The sequence below is a fragment of the Bos mutus genome, chromosome 20, assembly GCF_027580195.1.
Source record: "Bos mutus isolate GX-2022 chromosome 20, NWIPB_WYAK_1.1, whole genome shotgun sequence".
Classification (NCBI taxonomy): Eukaryota; Metazoa; Chordata; class Mammalia; order Artiodactyla; family Bovidae; genus Bos; species Bos mutus.
The window spans coordinates 64,870,726-64,895,876 of NC_091636.1; positions in this window are offsets into that span (position 1 = coordinate 64,870,726).

Consider the following 25,151-nt stretch of genomic DNA (forward strand, 5'->3'; position numbering starts at 1 on the left):
AAATTCTGAAAGAGGTGGGAATACCAGACCATTTGACCTGCCTTTTGAGAAATCTGTATGCAGGTCAGGAAGCAACAGTTGGAACTGGACATGGAACAACAGACTGGTTCCAAATAGGAAAAGGAGTACGTCAAGGTTGTATATTGTCACCCTGCTTATTTAATTTAACTTATATCCAGAGCACATCATGAGAAATGCCAGGCTGGAAAAAACACACTCTGGAATCAAGATTTCTGGAAGAAATATCAATAACCTCAGATATGCAGGTGACACCACCCTTATGGCAAAAATTGAAGAACTAAAGAGTCTCTTGATGAAAGTGAAAGAGGAGAGTGAAAAAGTTGGCTTAAAACTCAACACTCAGAAAACTAAGATCATGGCATCTGGTCCCATCACTTCATGGCAAATAGATGGGGAAACAATGAAAACAGCAAGAGATTTTATTTTTTTGAACTCTAAAACCACTGCAGATGGTGACTGCCACCACGAAATTAAAAGGCGCTCGCTCCTTGGAAGAAAAGTTACGACCAACCTAGATAGCATATTGAAAGGCAGAGACATTACTTTGCCAACAAAGGGCTGTCTAGGCATCATCAACTCAATGGACATGAGTTTGAGCAAGCTCTGGCTGTTGGTGATGGACAGGGAAGCCTGGAGTTCTGCAGTCCACCAGGTCGCAAAGAGTTGGACACGACTGAGTGACTGAACTGGACTGATATTCAAATATCTGTATCTATTTACATATATAATGTGTGAGTGTATGTATACACAGATATATGTCTATCTATCCCTAGAGAGAAAGGAATGAGCTTGCTACATGATGTGATGCATTTGTCTTCCCTTTCTTCTCGGCCCCTGCACTATAACGCAGAGATAACTTCTGTCTGTGTATGGTGTAATCTGAGTCCCAGCTTTCTTCAAAGATCATGTCAACCTATAGTACCCACTTTGGGCCAGGATATGGCCCTGCACCTTCCTAAAAGGCTCTAAATGACTTCTAGGTTTCTGATGACCTTCACTGCTCCTGATCCATCCCTGATACAAGAAAGCACCTGGTAATAATGTTGGGCTGACCCAGGGGCAATTTCTGTCCCAGCTCCTCCAGACCTGTATGGACTGTGCTGGGGGCTGTCTTCAGATGGTAATGATTCTTAGCTGAAGCCATGGCCCCATTAAAGACATAACTCTAGAGAGAAAAAGTCCTGGATCCCATTATCAGTCCCTACTCAGACATAAATGTGGGACTCGACAGCTCTTCATGAGGCTTCCGCAGCTTAATGACACCATCAGTAAACTCCTACCTGAATGAAGGCTGCACTAATTACGGCACTAAGATGCATGGCCCTATTTCAGTTAATTGAGTTCATTTGCTAGTTTGCAAAGAAACACAATTAATAAAAGAAGTTGTGCATGCCATATTTTTTTGCAGGTCAACTTTGAAGCGATAGCGTTTTGACTGATCTGCTCTGAATAAAATAAGGAAAACAGCTCACGCTAAACTATTCACAGGCAGAGGTGATGAGCATATGCTTCTAATTTGAGCCAAGAAAAAAAGCAAAAATAAACAAAATTAGCAAATCTTAGTTCTTGACAACCGCTCACAGGATATTTCAGCTAAGAAATGAACATATGGTCCAAGGAATAAAGAAACTAGCTGATTTGGTGTGGAAATGAAATTTCTAGGCTTACAGTTTCATGACTGTGGTAATCTCATTCCTTTTGAGTCCTCTTAACTTATTCTGCCCTGCCTGCTCTAAGTTTCCACAAGTTCCCCTTTGTGGTCCAGCACAACTTGCTGAGAAAAGACCCCACAACTCATATTGGCTAAAATGACCTTTTAACCCATCAGCCTGGCCCTTTAGCCCACTCCAATTAAAGGGCCAAGACACGCTTCCTTGAAATTTCTAATGCAATGCTCAAGGTTAACTTTCAGGGCATCTCCGTAGGAAAGAAAACCTTTACAGGAAATTGGCATGAAAAGGGAATTAGATGCTCAGTTGTACTTTCCATTCCACCCTCACCTTAGCTGTCTCCTGTGACTTGTTTTCTTTCCCAGTAGCAAGGATGGATCTTGCAACAGTGAGATACTGAGCAGGGCCCTCTGGGGCTCCCGGGCACAAAGCCTTTCTGTGTCCCGAATTTCTTTGGTTACAGAAAACAGCTTTCATTTACCCTGCCTCATCTTCCCCAGCTTCCAACTTGCAGATTCAAGCAGTTGTTAATTAGGGAAGGGAAAGGATGCAAGACTAGGGAGAGACAGTTCAGAAAAACAATAGTTCAGCCTTGGGGCAAGGTCCTGGTTCCCCATCAACTGACACACACTGAGATATCTTAGAGCTGTTTTGCAGACACCGAAACCCTATCAAGGTGAGAGAAGTTAACAATTAAAGATGGTTCGGTGCCCACAAGCACATAGACCCCAGCAGACCAGTTGGAACCTGAGGGTTGATGATGCTGACTCCATTACTTCACCACCAACTCATCAAAAGAATGGAAGCCTGTCACTGCCTTGATCCTTATCGCCTACCCTTGAACACAGGTGGTAAATCATCTGTCTGCAATGCAGAAGAGCCAGGTTTGATTCCTGGGTCAGGAAGATCCCCTGGAGAAGGAAATGGCAACCCACTCCAGAATTCTTGCCTGGAGAATCCCATGGACACAGGAGCCTGGCAGGCTACAGTCCACAGATCGCAAGACTCAGACACGACTTAGGGACTAAACCCCCACCACCAGGGAGGGAGGCACAGTCCCTGGGGCACTAGCCTACTGTGTTCCCTCTTTGCCTGGCAAGGGGATAAAGCCACTCTCTTTCTCCTCCATAATTCTGTCTCCATATCTCATTTCAGCATCAGTGTACAAAAAGCCAAGAATTTGGCATCACAATGAAGTGTGTTCTGAAGCTTGCTAAAAAAGTGGAGTTCTCTCACTCACCTCCTTTAAATGACCTGTTGCTGGAAAGTGTTAAAAAGAAACAAGGCCAAAATAGAGTCACTTCTACTAAACCTCACCCAAACTGAACACCTAACTCGTGGAGTGTCAGTCTCTCCACGAGTGAAATTTTATACCAGTCTGGAATTTTCTGGATTGCAGTAGTGAGGTAATCTTGCCTGAAATAATCCTTTCTGTTCTTTTGCTAATAACCTTTTTGTAGCACCCCATTTCTGTAAAAGCCTTCCGCTCTGTATAGCTCCTTGGAGGAGCTTTCTGTTTGCTAGATGTGACGTTATGCAATTCATGAACTGTTGAATAGAGCCGATTAGATCTTTAAATTTACTTGGCTGAATTTTGGTTTTTCTTGTTTTGTGTTTTACAAGAGAAATTTAGTTTTATGAAAATAAAACTTGATGGATAACTTTTAGCCCTTTGAGTTTTTCTCATTAACCAATCATTGTGCACTTAAATCAGAAAGATTGCCCTTAGACCATCACAGAAGAATTCCTGTGTGGCCATGGTAAAGCTAGTTAAGCCCCCTTGTGCCAGAAGTTAAGTTTCTATTTGTAAGAACTGCTGGGGCTCTAAATGACTAACTTGTCTTTTCCATTTTGTATTTCCGATGCATTCTCACTTGCTATGTACATTATTTGGAGTACAAAAAGAACTGCTAGTATTTACTTTTGCATGTCTTTGTTTCAAAAATAAGCAAAAATCTAAAAAATCATCTCTGACTAAAATAAAAATAATGCAGGGGTATAATGTACTGTGTTCAAGGTATTAATAAAAAAAAATCTGTGTGATCAATCCATATGAGAACAAAAGAAATCAAAATACTTTCCACTTGGGCATATGTCACGGTTTCAATTATTTTGTAAAAAAATTTTAATGCTATATAGTATATTATGAGGTCCATTTAATTATAGGGTTATTTATTTTTTAAACTGCATGATTAAACTGCATTTATTTCAGAATATTTCACTTGTCTTTCCTTAGTGAGGTGCTTAACAGTCCTTGATAACTGAGAAGCAGAAATGAACTTTTATTTCATATATCTGAGTTACAGTTATATAATTGATTGTCATAGTTCATCCACGGCAGGCTGTAAGAGAGTGAGAAAAAATTATTATATGCCAATGGCAGATATTAGTAATTCATATAATCAAAAGCATGTATCTGGCTGCTGTGGGCATAGTACTCAGTGCAGGAGTAAAGTTTTGGAGGGCATAGTTTGCCCCAAGAGAATATCTTGTTCAGGTAACGAAGGGATTTAAAGGAAAGTTAATTTGGGATTTATAAGTGCAATAAATGCTCAACATGTATTAAATATTACTGGATCAGAGCAACCGACTCCTCCCCCAGAAATGAAGAGAGGCAGGGAAGAAGGAGATATTTACAAAGTATGACTATATTTCATCAGGGAAAAGTAGGCTAAAAATCTTAAACTTCATCTGGTAGTTATTGAGATAGTTCTGATGACTTTTAATCAAAGAAACAAATACAAAACACTAATATTTTTACTATCAAATGATTACCATGGTAAATTGTTCTGACTTCATATCGAGGACTGGCTTCCCTGATGACTCAGAGGTAAAGAATCTACCTGCCAATGCAGGAAATGTAGAAGTGATCTGATCCCTGGATCAGGATGATCCCCTGGAGGAGGGCATGGCAACCCACTCCAGTATTCTTGCCCAGGAAATCCCACAGCAGAGAAGCTTGGCAGGGTACAGTCCATGGGGTCACAAGGAATTGGACATGAATTATTGACTAAATAACAATTGAAGACAAATTTCTGAAAAAACAAATAGCTGTTTTCTACAGTAGTGACTGGTGTCCGTGATCAGTCGCTAAGTCATTCAATCCCATGGACTGTAGTTCACCAGGCTCTTCTGCCCATGGGATTTTCCAAGCAAGAATACTGGAGGGGGCTGTCATTTCCTTCTCCAAGGGATCTTCCTGACCCACAGATTGAACCCAGGTGTCCTGTGACGCCTGCATTGCCAGGCATAAACTTTTACCACTGAGCCACTTGGGAAGCCCACAGTAGTGTCCTACTTCTGCTATTTATGTTCAAATATTTAATCCATCTGATTGCTGTTGTTCAGTAACTCAGTCATGTCCAAGTCTGTAACCACCAGGATGGCAGCATGCCAGGCTTGTCCATTACCAACTCCTGGAGCTTGCTCAAACTCATGTCCATCTAATCAGTGATGCCATCCAACCATCTCATCCTGTGTTGTCCCCTTCTCCTCCTGCCCCTAATCCCTCCCAGCATCAGAGTCTTTTCCAGTGAGTCAGTTCTTCACATCAGGTGGCCAAAGTATTGGAGCTTCAGCTTCAACATCAGTCCTTCCTACAAATATTCAGGACTGATTTCCTCTAAGATTGACTGGTTTTATTTCCTTGCTGTCCAAGGGACTCTCAAGAGTCTTCTCCAACACCACAGTTCAAAAGCATCAATTCTTCAGTGTTCAGCCTTCTTTATGGTCCAACTCTCACATCCATACATGACTACTGGAAAAATCAAAGCTTTGACTGTACAGACCTTTGTCAGCAAAGTGATGTCTCTGCTTTTAAACATACTGTCTAGGTTTGTAGTAGTTTTTCTTCCAAAGAGCAAGTGTCTTTTAATTCATGGTTTAGTCACCAACCGCAATGATTCTGGAGCCCAAGAAAATAAAGTCTGTCACTGTTTCCATTTTTTCCCCCATCTACTTGCCATGAAGTGATGAAACCAGATGCCATGATCTTAGTTTTTTGAATGTTGAGTTTTAAGCCAGCTTTTTCCACTCTCTTCTTTCACTTTCCTCAAGAGGCTCTTTAATTCCTCTTCACTTTCTGCCATTAGGGTGGTGTCATCTGTATATATGAGTTTATTGATATTTTTCCCGGCAATCTTTTTTTTTTAATTTTATTTTATTTTTAAACTTTACAATATTGTATTGGTTCTGCCATATATTGAAATGAATCCGCCACAGGCATACATGTGTTCCCCATCCTGAACCCTCCTCCCTCCTCCCTCCCCATACCATCCCTCTGGGTCGTCCCAGTGCACCAGCCCCATCCAGTCTCCCGGCAATCTTGATTCCAGCTTGTGCTTCATCCAGCTCAGCATTTCACATAATGTACTCCACAGAGATGTTAAATAAGCACGGTGACAATATACAGCCTTGATGTAGTCCTTTCCCAATTTTAAACCAGTCTGTGTTCCATGTCCAGTTCTAACTGAAAAACCTACATACCGGTTTTTCAGGTAAGGTGGTCTGGTACTCCCATCTCTTGAATAATTTTCCACTGTTTGTTGTGATCCACACTGTCAAAGGCTTTAGCCTAGTCAATGAAGCAGAAATGGATGTTTTTCTGGAATTCTTTTGCTTTTTCTATGATCCAACAACAGATGTTGGCAATTTGATCTCTGATTCCTCTGCTTTTTCTAAATCCAGTTTGTACACTTGGAAGTTCTACTAAAGCCTAGCTTGGAGGATTTTGAACATTACCTTACTAGCATGTGAAATGAACGCAGTTATGCAGTGGTTTGAACATTCTTTGGGATTGAAATGAGAACTGACCTTTTCCACTTCTGTGGCCACTGCCGAGTTTTTCAAATTCCCTAGCATGTTGAATGCACCACTTTAGCACATGATCTTTTATTATTTTAAGTAGCCTAGCAAAATTCCATTACCTCCACTAGCTTTGTAGTAATGCTTCCTAAAACCCACTAGAATGGCTAAAATCCACAAAAATGACAGCAACGATTACTGACATGGATAAAGCGTGTAAAAATGCAAAATGACACATTCCTTTCGGTAGAGCTATGTAGTTTCTGACAAATTTAAACATTGTCCTACTATAAAATTGGGCTGACTTGAAAACTTATGTCCACACAAGATCTCCATGGGAGTATTTATAGCAGTATTATTCATAACTACCCTAAACGGCAAAAAACCAAGGTCTTTCAATAGGTAAATGGATAAACAAACAGTAATATATCCACACGACAGAATAGTATTCAGCAATAGGTAGAAAGAAACTATGAAATAATGTAAAGACATGGATTAATTTTAAATATATATTGTTAAGTAAAAGAAGTCAGCTGGAAGTCAATCCACTGTATGATTCCATTTATAGAATATGCTGGAAAAGGCAAAAATATGAAGTTGGGAAGCAGATAAGTGGTTGTCAAGAGCTTGAGGTCAAGAAGGGTTGAATGGGTTGAGCACAGGGCAATAACTATTCAGTATGATGTCTCAATGGTGGACAAGTGATGTAGTGAATTTACCTAAACCCATAGAACTTTACCACACAAAGAATGAAAACTTTAAGAAATACACAAAAACTTTAAGAAATCGTTTAGGAGATCACAAAATCCCAGGATGAAATGATAATACGGCCAAAGAATCTAACTATACTACAAATGTATGTCACAATCTCCTTAAAGAGGGGAGGAAAGAGGTAATATTGAAAAGGAGTGAATTCTTGGAGATGAAAAGCACAAGGAAATATACATAAGCACTGCACTCAATCTGATCAAGTTATTCCTACAGAGGTACAAAGTAGCAATTCTAAAACCGCTCACACGCTTATTGGCATACAAGAATTAAGTAATACATGGAAGATGGTGAGAGTCTGGTTTCTCACAGTTGAAGTGGAAGATTACAGATAAGGAGGTGAAGGAGCATGGAATAATCCTTATGGAAGTTGATTAGACTTGGACTTCAGTATGAGCTCACATTTAACTTAATGTAAATATAGAATAAATTAAAAGATGCTTACTCCTTGGAAGGAAAGTTATGACCAACCTAGACAGCATATTGAAAAGCAGAGACATTATTTTGTCAACAAAGGTCCATCTAGTCAAGGTTATGGTTTTCCCAGTAGTCATGTATGGATGTGAGAGTTGGACTATAAAGAAAGCTGAGCGCCAAAGAATTGATGCTTTTGAATTGTGGTGTTGGAGAAGACTCTTGAGAGTCCCTTGGACTGCAAGGAGATTCAACCAGTCCATCCTAAAGGAGATCAGTCCTGAATATTCATTGGAAGGACTGATGCTGAAGCTGAAACTCCAAATACTTTGGCCACCTGATGTGAAGAACTGACTCATCGGAAAAGACCCTGATGCTGGGAAAGATTGAAGGTGGGAGGAGAAGGGTGACGACAGAGGATGAGATGACTGGATGGCATCACCGACTCAATAGACATGAGTTTGAGTAGACTCCAGGAGTTGGTCATGGACAGGGAGGCCTGGTGTGCTGCAGTCCATGGGGTCTCAAAGAGTCAGACACGACTGAATGACTGAACTGAACTGAAATATAAAAGATACACATAGAAATGTTCATAGGTATGTGTATATTCATCTGTCTGGTAATATACATATTTTCTTGCTCTGGAAGCTGAGGGAGTTTGGAAGCAATGACACCCAAAGCAATGAGTACAGCTAGTACTCAGATTTACTTTCTAACACTATTCTCCAATAAAAGAAACTGGGACTCTTTGGAGAAATGGTTGGTTGTTTGGGACAGGAAATACAGGATGAGTCTGGAGTATCTTGCAGTTCCAAAAAGTGTTTTGTTTGTTGTTGTTCAGTGGCTCAGTCATGTCTGACTCTTTGTGACCCCATGGACTACAGCACACCAGGCTTCCCTGTCCTTCACTGTCTCCTGGAGCTTGCTCAAACTTGTGTCCATTGAGTCAGTGATGCCATCCAGCCATCTCATCCTCTGTCGCCCCCTTTTCCTCCTGCTCTCAGTCTTTCCCAGCCTCAGGGTTTTTTCCAATGAGTTGGCTCTTTACATCAGGTGGCCAAAGTATGATAGCATTCAAAGACCCCACAATGATGGGTTATGTTGGCGCCAACTGAAAGAAGTCTCATTGGCCAGAGCTACTGATTTGAGCAAAATAATGTAGTACTGGGCTTAACCAAAAGTATAAAATTAATATTCACAAGCTCATACTGAAATAAAGGTCTGACTGACTCAATCAGTAGATGGAGAAGAATAGATAATTCTCCCATATAGAATAATTTTAAATAATTTCTATGGAGCCTCCACCCTTAAGAAGGTGAAGCATAACTTTTAACTTCATAAGTGTTCACAATAGTGACTTTCAAAGAGTACTAAATGAAAAGAGGAGGAAATTAAGTAGCTATACAGTCAAGAAATCTGACAGAACTACCTCAGCGCAGTCAGCAAAATTAACACCAGCAGTGACAATTAGTGAGAATAGCACTTAGCCACCGTGTTCCTTCCTCAAAACACCCGTAGCCCCTGTCTCATGAGGAAAACATCAGACAAGCCCCTGCTGAGGGATGTTCTGTCAAACACTTGTCCAGTCCTCCCCAACACAGCCACGGTCATCAAAAGCAGGAAAAGTCTGAGAAACTGTCACAGCCAAGCGAAACCTGGAAACGCAACAAGTAGGCATAATATGGTGTCCTGATGGAATCCACAAATGAGGTAAAAACTAGGGAAATCTGAATATAGCAGCATCTTGAGCTAATACTTTATCCATATTGGTCTATAGTTTTTGACAAATAGTCAATATTACATGTTAATAATAGGGACTCTGTGAGGGGAGAGATGCATGGGTTATATCTTTGCAACTTTTGTGTCAGTATCAGCTGTTCTAAAATTAAAAGCTTTGTTTTGCTTTCAAAAAACAGACTCTTGGGACTCCCCTAGTGGTCCAATAGTTAAGACTTCATCTTTGAATTCAGTGGGTGTGAGTTCAATCCCTGGTCGTGATAGCTTACAGTGAACGATGTCAGATTCATGATCTCCGAAGAAGATTTAGCTTCCGGACCAGGGACCAGCCTTGATCGCTCAAGAGCTTTTGTGTAGCAGAGTTTTATTAAAGTATGAAAGGGACAGGGAAAGCCTCTGACATAGACATCAGAAGCGGGGAGGACAGCGCCCCCCTCGCTAGTCTTAGCAAGGGAGCTATATACTTTTTCAATTGGTTATTACAGTAAATCAAAAGAATATCTCGTTTGTAAAGGTCTTACCAGACCCGCTGCCACAATTTACATTTTAAGATAATGGGATTAGAACTAAAAATAGAAAGGTCTTACCAGATGCACTCCCAAAATTACATTTTAAGATGAAAGAATTAGTCAAAAGTTTCTCAAGAAGGAAAAACATATCCTCAAGCAGGATACATTGTTGCTATATAATCATTGGTGCAGAGTTTAAGGAAAAACATATCTTTGAGCAAGAAGGGGCTTCTCTTGTGGCTCCGTTGGTAAAGAATCTGCCTGCAATGTGGGTTGTTTTGCAGCAAGATGAGCAAGATGAGTTGTTTTGTTGTGCAATCATCAGCTCTGGGCTTAAAGAAAAAAATGTTTGTCCTTTTCTCCTCTTTGAGAACTCCTCCCTATCTCCTCCTCGAGAACTCCAGATCCCTTTCTTCTCTCCGGGGCCCTGGACCCCATATCAACCTACCTAAGAATTAGCTCTCTCAGGTGGGGAAACTCCTTGGCCAAAAAGCCAAAACATGAAACAGAATCAATATTGTAACAAATGCAATAAAGAGTTTTAAAATGGTCCACATTAAAAACAGAAAAAAACTTTATAGTGAGTCCAATAGACATAGGGATACTCTGGTGGCTCAGTAGTAAAGAATGCATCTGCAGGTCAGCAGCCTCAGGAGACCTGGGTTTGATCCCTGGATCAGGAAGAGCCCTTGGAGGAGAGCATGGCAACCCACTCCAGTATTCTTGCCTGGAGAATCCCATGGATAGAGGAACCCGGTGGGCTACCGTTCATACGGTAGCAAAGAGTCAGACACTACTGAACCGACTCAGCACACACACAAATGAAAAACGCATTGAGTAACTCCTTTAGGCAACCATCTCATGTAGCTTTGACTTCAAGTCCATCTGTCTTCTTTCCGAGGCCCTCCAGTGACTCTGTTTCCTGTATCCATACCTAAGCTGGAATCCCATTTTAAGTCACTGTCTTTGGTCGTGAAACATAGCAAGCAGTCTTTGTTCACCACTAAGAGAAAGAAGGGCTGTCCTGGTGGCTCAGATGGTAAAGACTCTGCCTGCCATGCAGGATTTCCAGGTTCGATCCCTGGGTCCGGAAGATCCCCTGGAGAAGGGAATGGCTACCCACTCCAGTGTTCTTGCCTGGAGAATTCCACGGACAGAGCAACCAGGTAGACTGTATAGTCCATGAGGTCACAAAGAGACACGACGGAGCGACTAACACTTTTGGAGAAGGAAATGGCAACCCACTCCAGTATTCTTGCCTGGAGAATCCCATGGACGGAGGAGCTTGGTGGGCTACAGTCCGCGGGTCGCAAAGAGTCAGACACAACTGAGCGACTTCACTTCACTTCAAGAGAAAGAAAGAGAAGTTGCTCAGTCATGTCTGACTCTGTGACCACATAGACTGTAGCCTACACAGGCTCCTCCGTCCATGGGATTTTCCAAGCAAGATTACTGGAATGGGTTTCAATTTCCTTCTCCAGGGGATCTTCCTGACCCAGGGATCGAACCCAGGTCTCCTGCATTGTAGGCAGACGCTTTACCGTCTGAGCCACCAGGGAAGCCATTGGTGTTCACCACTATCCTACCCCAAACCTGTTCCCTGAAAATAAACTGCTCATTCTTCCCGCTAGTTGAAATCAATAGTAAAAATAAGATAAGAACTCTTCTCCTTCCAAAGGCCTTTTCTGTTTGCTCCAGCCCAATCATGCCCTGTTTTTGGATGCCCAGATCTGTTCTCTCCATATAGCATCCACTATTCACATGATGCTGTTAAGCATTTCAAGTGTGACTGGTCTAAGTCAAAATGAACTGTAGGTGTAAGAAATATATGCTGGATTTTGAAGACTTAGTAAGAAAACAATGTAAAATGTGTCAAAGTTTTTATATCATTACATGTTAAAATAATAATATTCTGGATATACGGGAATAAATAAGTCATATTATTAAAATTGGGCTTCCTGATGGCTCAACTGGTAAATAATCTGCCTGCAGTGTGTGAGACCTGGCTTCAATCCCTGGGTTGGGAAGATCCCCTAGAGAAGGGAATGGCTACACACACCAGTATTCTGGCCTGAAGAATTCCATGGACTGTATAGATCATGGGGTCACAAAGAGTCAAACATGACTGAGTGACTTTCACTCACACTATTATTAAAATTAATTCTGTTTTGTTTTACTCGTTTTAGGAATTTTTCAACTCTCTATTTGGTTTGCATCATATCTTTTTTGTACTGTGTTGTTTTAGAGCATATATTCAACCCAACACAATACAGCTTATGTAATATTTTTCAGGATTCCTTGTGCTTTCCATTTGTATCATCTATATATTTCCTGACAGAATGGATAGAACTTCCTGGAAGAGGGAACTCAGGCTCAATGATGCCTCTTGGGGATATCTGAACCCTCAACACACAGCTGGAGACTGTCCCTACTTTCCAAGAACTTGTAGTCTTCACTGGAGAATCCACCCACAGGAGGATTTTAATTAAAATATATATATATATATATTTATAACCTGAGAATCTGAAAAAGTCTTATCAAAATCTAGAAGATAAAATAATGCCAGTAGGCGAAAAAAAGGGAGGGTGGTGGTGGAAATACTTTTAGCTATTTAGCTATTTCAGGTAAGAATAGGTTACAGTGTTGGCTCAAATGATTGCATGTCAAAATAAATATCCAAGAGGTTCTAATAATGCATTTTCATTCTAGAGGTATTTCATTACATTTGAAGGTAGAAGCATATTTTTTTCTTTTTACGGCCTGTATTCAGCAAGGACATCTTTTTATATTTGGTCATTTATAGATCCCAGGCATAACTTATGAAGGGAAGTGAGAAAAAGAAACAATTGGAAAATATGAACTTTTTCCTTGGGACGGAAGAAACAGAGCAGAACAAATCAACAATACAGCCATAGGATAATACTCCATATGTCTTCCTTCCCATAATGTTAGGGCTCTGGGCTATTTCTGCTAAATTCACAAACTTGGTAAATAATGAGTCTTTTCACTTATTAGCTTAGTTCTCCTTTCCCCACGTGGAAATTAAATCTTCAGGATTCCAATGAGAAGCACATTTTGAATAAAAAGAAGAAACCACTTTATCTTCCTCAGGAAAGCTGTCACACTGCTCACTGCATTAGCAAAAGCACTTATTTTTAGTACAGATTTCAATTTGGAGGTCATTAAATTTAACTTCTAAAACTCTAAGGCTTTATTTCTATTTACTCTTCAGAAACTTGTTCTTTCCAGATCAAGATTAAAGAAGACAATTGAAACACGTAACTTGTATCAAAAACCATAACATTGTAAAATAATTTTATGCTTTTGTGCTTTTTATCATGTATATTTGATATTCTAAGGGAATAATAGAACTGATCCAATTAGCAGCATTTTTTTCAAGTACCCACAAGATACCAGGGATATGCTAGTGAAGAAGCCATCCCATCTTCTGGGGAGATAGACAACAAAAACTCATCACCTTGACTCTCAGTCGTGGTGTGATAAGGACAGCCCACTCGGCCCAGCCTGAGGTCCCAGGAGTGATTCCCTATAAAGGGGTATTTAAGGTGAGACCTGAACCAGGGGATCAGGGGTGAAGGATGAGTGTGGGGAAGAGGGTAGGGGACAGGGAAAAGGGCTGTTGTTTAGAGAACTTGGCCCCTTTGGGACAAATGAATAAGGTTCCCAAAACTGGTCCCTGCAGGAAGAGTGGTGAGCACGAGGGGAGGAGGGGCTGAGCTCAGAGGACTTGAGAGCCAGATGGCTTGTTTTTTATCTACAGAGCCAAGGGAAGCCGTTAAAGAGTTTCCTTTCCATAATGTCTTTATAAATATCCCTCTGACGGCAGCCTGGAGGGGTAGCTTGGGCACAGGAGACAAACCAGAGAGCTAGAGCCACAGACAGGATCAAGATGACTTACAGACTCTACAGGGAATGGGATGGGGGAAATGGATAGATGCAAGAGCCATTTTAGAAGCAGAGCTAAAAGTACTTGGTGATTGAATGTTGGTGATTAAGAGAGAAGGAGAATATCAGCAGACCCCATACAGTTGTGCACTAAGCAATCCAAGGATGCCACTGTCATCCCATCTATGGGAAAGTCTCTCGATGAAGCTTGCAGCATGGCAGAACTCGAGAGCCCAGTGATGAAAGAGTGTCCCAGCCTTGACCCTGAGCAGCCGGGAAATTGTGAGTGTGAGGCAGGAGGAGAATTAGGGTCCATGATGGAGAGGGTGGGAGTTAGAGCCATAATGAGGGGAAATAATATCAGCTGAGTACCAAACAGTTTTCATTTGAATGGAGATGCACAACAGAAAAGCAAATACGTGTCTGGTCCTAAGGATACTGGTCTGCATGACAATGGATATTGATGAACGCTAACAGTCATGCAGTAAACAAGCAGAGACAAAAGAATAGAAGCCTGAATCAGAACCTTTGAAAGGACCCCATCTGATGAAGAGCAGATGCAGAGGAGACTAACAAAGAGACAGGAAGGTAGGTGTGAGACCAGGAAAGGGCAGTGCCACAGGATCCAGGGAAGAGAATGGGCAAACAGCCAGTATCTGGTGTTACAAAAGGCAAACTATATGCAATTTAATGGCGTGAGGGTCATAGGTGCCCTGATCAGAACACTTCTCTTGGAGGGCGGAGGGCAAAAGCCACACCGAAGTGAATTAAAATGTAATAGAAAGTGCAGAAATGGAAGGGGAATGTGTAAACAGTTCACTTTGCAGTTTAGTTGTGAATATCAGGAAAGAGAGCAGAGGAGACGTTGAGAAAAGGGAAGCAGTGAAGACATAAGAGACAATCGTGTGCTGCTGTGGTCGTTGTCATCATCATTTAGTGGGATAGCAATAGGCTCTAGAACACAGATCAGCCTCCAGTAGGAGAAGGCACACCTCTTCTGTTACAATAAGAGGGTATATTCTCCCACACATTCCCAGTATTTTTTTCACTTGAGTTAGCTCAGAATGCCAAAAGGCTGTAAACTAAAAAACGTGACGTTCAGTGAAGAAGGTTTAGGGGAACCATCTTAAAAATCCATATGTTCCCGAACACAATGACTATTTCATCATTTTTCGGAGAAGTTCTCTTTCCCTTTTCAATTTACCTGTTCACTGATTTATAAAATTTTCATTCTAATAGTAGAGGAAATTCAAATAATGACATAGACGCAGAAGAAAAAAACCATCAGTCTTCACCTAAATAAGTTATGGAAACCTGAGGAGATTGAAATAGTGACAGAGAAGTAGAAGAAAAAGACCATCAATCCTCACCTTAAAGCTTACGGGAACCTGTGAGGCTGAAGTTGGAAGCCGTGTCTGGATTCTTGAAAGGACAACTTTCTGCTAAAGATCTCCATCCTGACTGCCTGTAGTCCAGTTGGGAATGTTTATGGGTACATTGGGCTTCCCTGGTGGCTCAGATGGTAAGGCGTCTGTCTGCAATGCTGGAGACCCGGGTTCCATCCCTGGGTTGGGAAGATCCCCTGGAGAAGGAAATGGCAACCCATTCCGGTACTCTTGTCTGGAAAATCCCACTGACAGAGGAGACTGGTAGGCTACAGTCCATGGGGTCGCGAAGAGTCAGACATGACTGAGAAACTTCACTTTTACTTTTCAGGGAATCCTGACTCATGCTGATGCTTGACTGGTTCAAACTTTGCTCTGGTCTGACTCTCACTCTGGACACTGCTTCTCAGGAAGCTTACAGATGGCTTCAGACATTGCCCAACCTCCAGGGAAAATTTGAACAAAGTCTCAGATTTTACTCCTGATGGTCCATGAACTGGCATCATACTGGCTTTTGTTGAGAAGGAACTCTTCAGATACAATGAAAGGGCAGCTAGTGTACCTTGTGTGCCCAAGAGCTGGCACTTCCTCCAGTTAAGTTGGGGGCTAGGGAATAGCCTTCATTAAAAGTATTCCCCTCTGTGTTGTTCTTTCCTAGCTCAGTCTATGGTCGCAGGTCCTCAATGATCATGCTGTTAACCGTATCTTCCCTCTCATTCCTCCCTGACCCCAGTGTGGAAGATAGTTTTCCAAACAAATCTGGTGTTTCCTCCTATTATTTGAGTCTATTTCAAGAGTCTTTTCCATGTTCTTCAGAGGGTAAGATATTGAAAAGCAAAATCCCAGAAAGTATTATTTTTGCCCTCACTTTCTGTTGTTGTGCCCTTCCTACAAACAAGAAGTTTAGAATGAGAGCGAGGAAGAAATGGAATATTGAGGAAGAATGAAGCATAGTAAAGCAAAGTGTTCCATCCCAATGACAAATTATTAGAGTGCTCAGATTAGCAGGAAGGGTGTGAGCTTGGAAACCATACTCCGGGAGTATGCAAGCCCGTGCAGGGTGTGTTGAACATGCATAGTCCGGGGTTGGGGGAAATGGCCAGCAGGACAGAGTCCTTAAAGCTCCATTCTTCTCCCCTTGCTGAGGGGTGCTGATGCCTATGACTTTCCAGAGAGCAAAGGATGGTCCTCACAAGGCCATGGATCTGACTCTGACCCTCATTTTAAAAAGGATTTAGTGGGGAACCTACAGGGCTGTCATTAGCACTGGAGGTGCAGGGAGTTACAAGGTAAACACAGAACTCCAAGCCCAAGGTGGGAAAGGTTGATATGAAATTGTACAAGTAAATAACCAGTTATCATGTGATGGTACTATGAGGAGACTGCCTGTGATGCAGGAGACCCCCAGTTCAATTCCTGAGTCAGGAAGATCCCCTGGAGGAGAAATAGGCTACCCAGTCCAGTATTCTTGGGCTTCCCTGGTGTCTTGGTCAGTAACGAACCTGGACGAAGCTGGTTTTTATGAACTTTGGGACTTTATTTTAATATAAGTGGAGGATGATTTTGGAAAGCTCACTCAGGCTGCTGTTTGGAGCAGCATTTCGTGAGGCCGACAGTGGTCTGGAAAATGTCTGTTAAACAAAGTTATCATCTTCACTTTGACAAATACTGGCTTGCACTTTCAGGCGCTGAAAAATCACCTGCTCCCTGTGAAAGCAGACAATTTTAATTAAACTCAAGTGTGACTTTTTACAGCTTCAGTGACTTTTTATTATCTGCTGTATTCATCAGGCGTTCTAAACTGTTTACAATAAGGTTTCCAAAATGCAAAGGCTAGAACAATAAGGCTAGAGCTGACTCGTTGGAAAAGACCCTGCTGCTGGGAAAGATTGAAGGCCGGAGGGGAAGGGGACCACAGAGGATGAGATGGCTGGATGGCATCTCTGACTCGATGGACGTGAGTTTGAGTAAACTCCGGGAGTTGGTGATGGACAGGAAAGCCTGGTGTGCTGCAGTCCGTGGGGTTGCAAAGAGTCGGACACGACTGAGTGACTGAACTGAGAACAACAGCGGTTTTATTTCTTGCTTGCAGAACAGGCTAAAGTTGTTCCCGTTGCTCTGCCACTTTAGGTGCGGTTTCCAAGGGTGTGGGGGCTCCTCACGCCAGTCAGCTGGAAGGACAGAGGACGGAGAACCTGGGGGTGGGGGAGGTTTCCTCCCGGGGACCCTTATCATGTCTGTCAGCGTCCCGGTGGGAGAACCAGTCACATGAGAACACATAACAGCAGGGAGGCAAACTGCAGTCCGCCTGTGCGCTCCAGAGGCCAGAGTGGGTTTCAGCGTATCACTGCGTCAGACAGTAGTCGGAGGGCTGCTGGTGGTGTTTTAGCTTCCGAGAGTACCCCGCAAAGATTAATCTTCCAGCTAGAGTAGGTGGACCCCAAAAGCCTTCTTCCTATCTGCACACCCAACCTGAAGGACCAGTTTCTCTCTGCTCTTGATTCTGAATCATATTTTTGGCTCAACAGAAAACAAAAAGGTGTTAAGGGCTTCTAGAGTTAGTATGAATATACCCTGTTTTAGGCAGTATCCTTTATTTTCTACTAAACCCTAAATACCAGAAGGTTTCCTTATTTGGCATAAACAGTACATCACAACCAACAATAAATTGAAGTTCGGTCCACCTGTTCTCTATTCTCGAGTCTTGCACTGTGATCCCCAGATGCCATGAGCTTCGAATGAAATAGTCTCTTTGTAAAAATTATTCATGAAGAGATTCCTCCCAGATTCTGTAGGAATCTCTGCAGGAAAAGGTTCTGTACCAGCTCTATGAACCCAAACAGCCAGTGTAATTTTTAAAGATTATTCTGTGGGGAAAACTCTAAAAAGCATTAAACTACCGTTAATAATGACTTCTGACTCTTCCTGCTCAGAGTTACTGTATCTCACATTAAAGCAGTCAGTCCTCTGTGTAAAATTCTTAATAATATTAATGTTCTGAGACTGATGCAATCTATCCATGATTGCATTCATCATACAGTTTTGTATTGCTCTTGTTTTTATTTGAATGGGGCTTCAACGAAAGTAAGATGACGTCATCTTAGTTTAGGATGAAGTGAATGTGCACGCCTACCTCTCCCGTCTCAGGTCTCCATACTTAACCTTGTGGAGCCTGGATTTTAAACCAAGTTGAGATGTTAGAAACCCAGAGACAAAGCAACACATCTTGTAGAGCTTCTCCCTTCTTTAATTACTTTTAAAAATGACAAATTAGAATCCAACCCTTCTGTCTGAGGATGTGAGAAAATGCCTAATGGCAAAGTTAAGCATATAAAGTGTAACAGAGATACATACACGGTGTATAAAATAAACAAGGATCTACAGCATAGCACAGAGAACTGTATTCAGTATTTTGTAATAACCTGTAATGGAAAGGAACCTGAAAAAGAATAGAGAAGCATATAACTGAATAACTTTGCTGTATACCTGAAACATTGTATGTAAACCAACTATGCATGTGTGCATGTCTGCTAAGTCTCTTTCGTCACGTCCAACTCTTTTTGACTCTGTAGACTGTAGCCCACCAGGCTCCTCTGTCCATGGGATTCTCCAGGAAATAATGCTAGAGTGGGTTGCCATGCCCTCCTCCAGGGATCTTCCTGACCCAGGGATCCAACCAGCATCTCTTATGTCTTTAGCCTTGGCAGGCAGGTTCCTTACCACTAGCTCCACTTGAAAAGATTATATTTCATGTGGTTTGCTAGACAGCTACAGGTAAGCACTGATGTGCATGCATGTTTGTTACATTGGGGGCGGGGAGGATTTTTGCAGAAGGTGATAAACACTTGTAATATGCAAAGCTACTTTACCTTGAAAAATAAAAGCATAGTAATGCCACTGAGGCTTTACAAGTACCTACTGATGTCAGTGCTATCGTAGCAAAATCTTTTTCCTTACGATTATTATTATGTGAAACTGTAGCTGTGAGTGCATATTACTTAACAGTCAAATTATTCTTTTTCACTGAAAATGAAAAGCTTAGTGTTTAAGGGCATTGTAAAAACTGGAGATTGTAAGCACTGTGTTTATTTTCTCAATAAATATTTCAGGGAACAATAGTTTCTGGGGGAAAGTAGTTTAGGAAGCTTTACTAACTGTTTTATGAATACAGTGTTTGCAAAACTAAAAAACAGTTATTTTAAATAACCAATGATTGCTTTGCTAAAATGTTACAAGCAATTTTTATGTTATAAGACAAGACTCATTATCCGTCTCATCAACTGCCAAAGATTCTAAAGCAGGACTCCATGTAACTAAATGCTACTGTAATACAGGTTTGAGTTTTCAAGACATTTTTTTTTTTCCTTTTTGAAGATTTGGCAATAGTTCACTCTCTCTCACAAATGCTGTTTAGTCACGCAGTCCTATCTGACTCTGCGACCCTATGGGCTGTAGCCCGCCAGGCTTCTCTGTCCAAGGAATTTCTCAGGCAAGAATACTGGGGTGAGTTGCCATTTGCCTTCTCCAAGGGATCTTCCCAACTCAGGGCTTGAACTCATGTCTCCTACATCTCCTGCATTGGCAGGCAGATTCTTTACCACTGCGCCACCTGGGAAGCCCTCACAAATAGAGCCTGGGTTATTTACAACAAAACAGAGACATTAAATCAAACCAGGGCATTTGGGGTCTTCTGTGCGGTTCATTTTCCGTCAATGTCCGTGTGTTGGCACGTCCATACGATGGCCTGTCAGCTGGAAAGCACCCTCCTGTCTGCCTCGCTGGGCCCCCTTGTTAACCCTCTCACCAGCACATCGGCAATTCTCCCAGCCTGTGACCAAGCTGTAAAGCCCTGCTCTTCACTACTGTAGATCTACTCTTTTCTCTTGTGATGCAAAATTGATTGGTCCCATGTTAGATCCTCCCAGGGGTTTCGAGGGGAAAGATAAAGGAAACCCAACAAAGGACTTCTCACAGCCAGAGAAATAAAGTAAGCCATGGCGGAAACTTTGGGGGCTTTTATTTTGGTTTTGACCGACCCATTGTTTTAAGTTGAAATGTCAAAAAATGACTTCTCTAGGTGGGAATGTAAACTGGTACAGTCACTATGGAGAACAGTACGGGAATTCCTTATAAAATTAAAAATAGAACTACCATGGTATCCAGAATTCCACTTCCGGGTATTTATCTAAAAGAAAACAAAACAGGAGTTCAAAGAGATATCTGCACACCTGTGCTCATCTCAGCATTATTCAGAATAAGCACACCACACCAAAAAGTGGAGAAAACCTAGTGTCCATCAGCGGATGAATAAGGAAGAAATGAAATGTGTGCACTCATGCACACACACACACAAGGGAATATTACTCAGCCATAAGAAGGAGGGAAATTCTGCCGCTTGAAGCAACGTGAATGGATCTTGAGGGTATTATGCTAAGTGAAGCCAATCTCATAGCACAGAATAGAAAAATGATTGCTAAGGGCTGGAAGTTGGGGGATTTATATAAGGAGAGATTGATGAAAAGGCTACGCATTTTTAGCTACAAGATGAATGAGATCTGAGACTCTAATGTGTAACAGAGTGACTACAGTTAATAACTCTGTATTGTATCATTGAAAGTTGCAAATAGGGTAGAACTTAAATGCTTTCAACAACAAACATGTGAGGTGACAGATGTTTTAACCAAATGGGAGGAATCTTTCACAATGGATGCATATGCATCAATTCATCATGATGTACACTTCAAAATTCTTACAGTTTTGTCAGTTATACTTCAGCAAAGCTGAAAAAATGATAACTACCCTGTACAAAGAATGTGCAGAAACAAATGAGGGGAAAAAAACAGGCAAATAAATTATAGTCTTGGAAACTAGATGGTACAGTAGCTGGATGGTCTGTGGGAAGCTTGTTGATACTTTTTCACCTCATTTCCTCTTTCAGGAGATGTTCCAAGCCTCTTCTTTATGTCTTCAATATTTGGCTTTATCTTTTTTTCATCATTTCTTGGTTATCTCATGCTCAGAGAAGCTAATAAGGCAGACTCTTAATTTTCCCAGGATGACATTTAAAATGACCTCATGACACAACCCCCAGGACTTCTTTCCAAATCCCAACCGTGATTAATGGCTCTGAATTTGGCAATTAGGATGAAAATGATAACGTAGGGGAATTTTGTTTGTTCCAGGCTGTTGAAATATGAAGAGCTTAACTTTGGCCTCCTTTCTACAATTCTCTTGGGCTTATTCTTTACTCAAATTGTGTATTTATAAGTTTTGACTAAAACCGTGAGAAAGTTTGTGTAATCTCTGCTTCTCAACTTCAGGAAGGGAAAGCTTGCTGTTGAAAATTCCCAGCATCATTTTTCCTAACAAGGTGATATTTCTCTTCTTACCACAATATTAAATATCATTTTCTTGTCTAAAATATAGACTTAAAAATAGCCTTGCATTCCATGAAACATAAACAACTCTACTGGCAGCTGATTGAATTGTTAACACTTTCCATTACAGAGTCACAACACCATGGCAGACTACAAAATGTAAAGCTATTTCTAAAATAAATCTCAAGTCTGGATGGTAAAATAGATTTAAAATGTGCATAAAAAGAGATATGCGCATTCCCTCTGGAGAAAGGAAGAGCAACGCACTCTAGTATTCTTTATTTTTTTTTTTTTCAGGAAAAGATAAACATTGATTTTATTTTATTTTTTTTCTAATTTTATTTTATTTTTAAACTTTACATAATTGTATTAGTTTTGCCAAATATCAAAATGAATCCGCCACAGGTATACATGTGCTCCCCATCCTGAACCCTCCTCCCTCCTCCCTCCCCATACCATCCCTCTGGGTCGTCCCAGTGCACTAGCCCCAAGCATCCAGTATCGTGCATCGAACCTGGACTGGCAACTCGTTTCTTACATGATACTTTACATGTTTCAATGCCATTCTCCCAAATCTTCCCACCCTCTCCCTCTCCCACAGAGCCCATAAGACTGTTCTATACATCAGTGTCTCTTTTGCTGTCTCGTACACCGGGTTATTGTTACCATCTTTCTAAATTCCATATATATGCGTTAGTATACTGTATTTATGTTTTTCCCTGGAGAATTCTATGGATAGAGGAGCCTGACAAGCTATAGTCCATGGGGTCACATAGGGTCAGACATAACAGTAACTGACACACACAAAAAGAAATAGGAAGCAGAATCCTAAAGACTTCGCAGTAGCAATGCAAACATTACTGCATTAGTGCAATCAGAATTGCAGTCCGACTATCTCTAGAGTGCCTGTGTCCAAGTGCAACTGGGTAAGCTCAGTCCATTTGTTCTCAAGAGATGAAGAGAGAATTCTAGATTTAGTTGGGTCAAAATTAAACAATTGCCTGCTATAGGAAGAAAATAGGAAATTGGTTTTTTGTTTGTTTCTTAGCTTTTAAATACTTAAGGATGATAATTTTCTCAGATGAGTCACTGAACTTGGAATTAATTTATAATAACTCCCATTTATAATTAAATGCTTTTATTAGAGCCAAGGCCAATAAAGTAATTTTTTTTCAAGAAGTAACATGAGGTTGTTATTTCTCTAGGGTTTGATGAGAAGTGGAGACCAAATTAATTTTGACTTTTTAAAAAGAGGCTTATGTTCTTTGATATCTGAATATTAGTATATATGAACAATGATGAAATGTTTATTGCTGCCAGCTATTAAATTCCCAGCAGTTGTATTTAAGTCATGTAAATAACTTTGAAGATGCCTGCTCACTGAGGAGAAATTTATTGAATGTTTTTGTAACACTACTTTACATACAGATACTTTTAAAATTAGAGTGCCCTGAAAATAAGCCTATATTGTATAATACAATTAACTGAATTCTTTAACTGTATTAGCATTCTGAGAACTGTTTATCTCTTTAGGGACAATGTAATTATATATTGCCTATATGCAGACAGTGGTTTTATTGTGCTAATATTATAATTACGATATATGGAATTAATAGTTAAAACAGTTAACTTTCTTTAAAGTTTTAGAGCAAGTCTCATTAATCTGAGTTTTAATTATACTTGCACAGGGTAAACATATTGAGTAATTGATAGACAAAATAAAATTATTAAACTTTTCTTCTCCATATGGTATTCTGGGCTTCCCAGGTAAATAACCCGCCTGCCAATGCAGAAGACATAAGAGACTTGGGTTCAATCCCTAGATCAGCAAGATCGCCTGGAGGAGGGCATGGCAACCCACTCCAGTATCCTTGCCTGGAGAATCCCCATGCTCAGAGAGCTTGGCAGGCTACAGAACATAAGTTGGCAAAGAGTCGGACAGGACTGAAGTGACTTAACACATACACGTGAATGATATTTTTATTTTTTAAAAAGCCATTACATTTATTATTCTAATAAAGAAATAGATGAAAAATAGCATTGTTAGATGGTTATTTAAATTATTAAATGTTGGATGCAATTTTCTCACACATTGATTCTAGCTTTCCCTGCCAGCTTTTCTTTACTTCTTTGAGCAATTATCTGTGACTTAATATAAGCTGTTGCACTCATAATGAATTGCAGCATCTCAATACTCTATTAGATAAAATTAATGTTTTCTCAGACTTAGGCCTTTATCAAAATTCAGCAAACACACCTTTATGATTTAAGCATTTCATCGCATATACATTTTACATAAAGGTATAAACAAATGCTGGGCTTCCCAGGCGGTGCAATGGTAAAGAATCTGCCTGCCAATGCAGGAGACACAGGAGACATGGGTTTGAGCCCAGGATTGGGAGTATCCCCTGGAGTAAGAAATGGCAACCCACTCCCACTTCAGCATGCTTTCTTGGAGAATCCTATGGACAGAGGAGCCTGGTGGGCTACCGTCCAGGGGCTGCAAAGAGTCGGACACGGCTAAGCACTAAGCACAAATGCATTGCAATGTTTTCTAATTGGTGGATCAGTTCAGTTCAGGTCAGTCACTCAATCGTGTCCAGCTCTTTGTGACCCCATGGACTTCAGCACGCCAGGCCTCCCTGTCCATCACCAACTCCCAGAGTTTACTCAGACTCATGTCCATTGATGTCCATGGCATCCATCTCATCCTCTGTTGTCCCCTTCTCCCTCCGCCTTCAATCTTTCCCAGAATCAGGGTCTTTTCAAATGAGTCAGCTCTTCGCATCAGGTGGCCAAACTATTGGAATTTCAGCTTCAGCATCACTCCTTCCAATGAATACTCAGGACTGATGTCCTTTAGGATGGACTGGTTGGATCTCCTTGCAGTCCAAGGGACTCTCAAGAGTCTTCTCCAACACCACAGTTCAAAAGCAATATACATTTTATAGTTCTAGTTCTCCATCAATAGGTCAGTATGTGCAAGATATATCTTGATTGAGAAAGGAGTACAACAGGACTGTCTGCTGTTACCCTGTTGGTTTAATCTGTATGCTGAGCACATCATGAGAAATGCTGGGCTGGATGAGTTACAATCTGGAATCAAGATAGGCGGGAGAAACATCAAGAACCTCAGATAGGCAGATGATACCACTCTAATGGCAGAAAGCAAAGACAGCCTTTTGATGTGGGTGAAGTAGGAGAGTGAAAGAACCAGCTTAAAACTAAATATTAAAAACTAAGATCATGGCCTCCAGCCCCATTACTTCATGGCAAATAGAGGACAGCAAAGTGGAAGTAGTGACAGATTTCCTCTTCTTGAGCTCTAAAATCACTGCGGATGGTGACTGCAGCCATGAAATCATAAGATGATTGCTTCTTGGCAGGAAAGCTATGACAAACCTAGACAGTGTATTGAAAGCAGAGACATTACTCTGTGGACAAAGGTCCATATAGTCAAGGCTATGGTCTTCCCAATGGTCACATACAGTTGTGACAGCTGGACCATAAAGAAGGCAGAGCACTGAAGAATTGATCCCTTGAACTGTGGTGCTGGAGAAG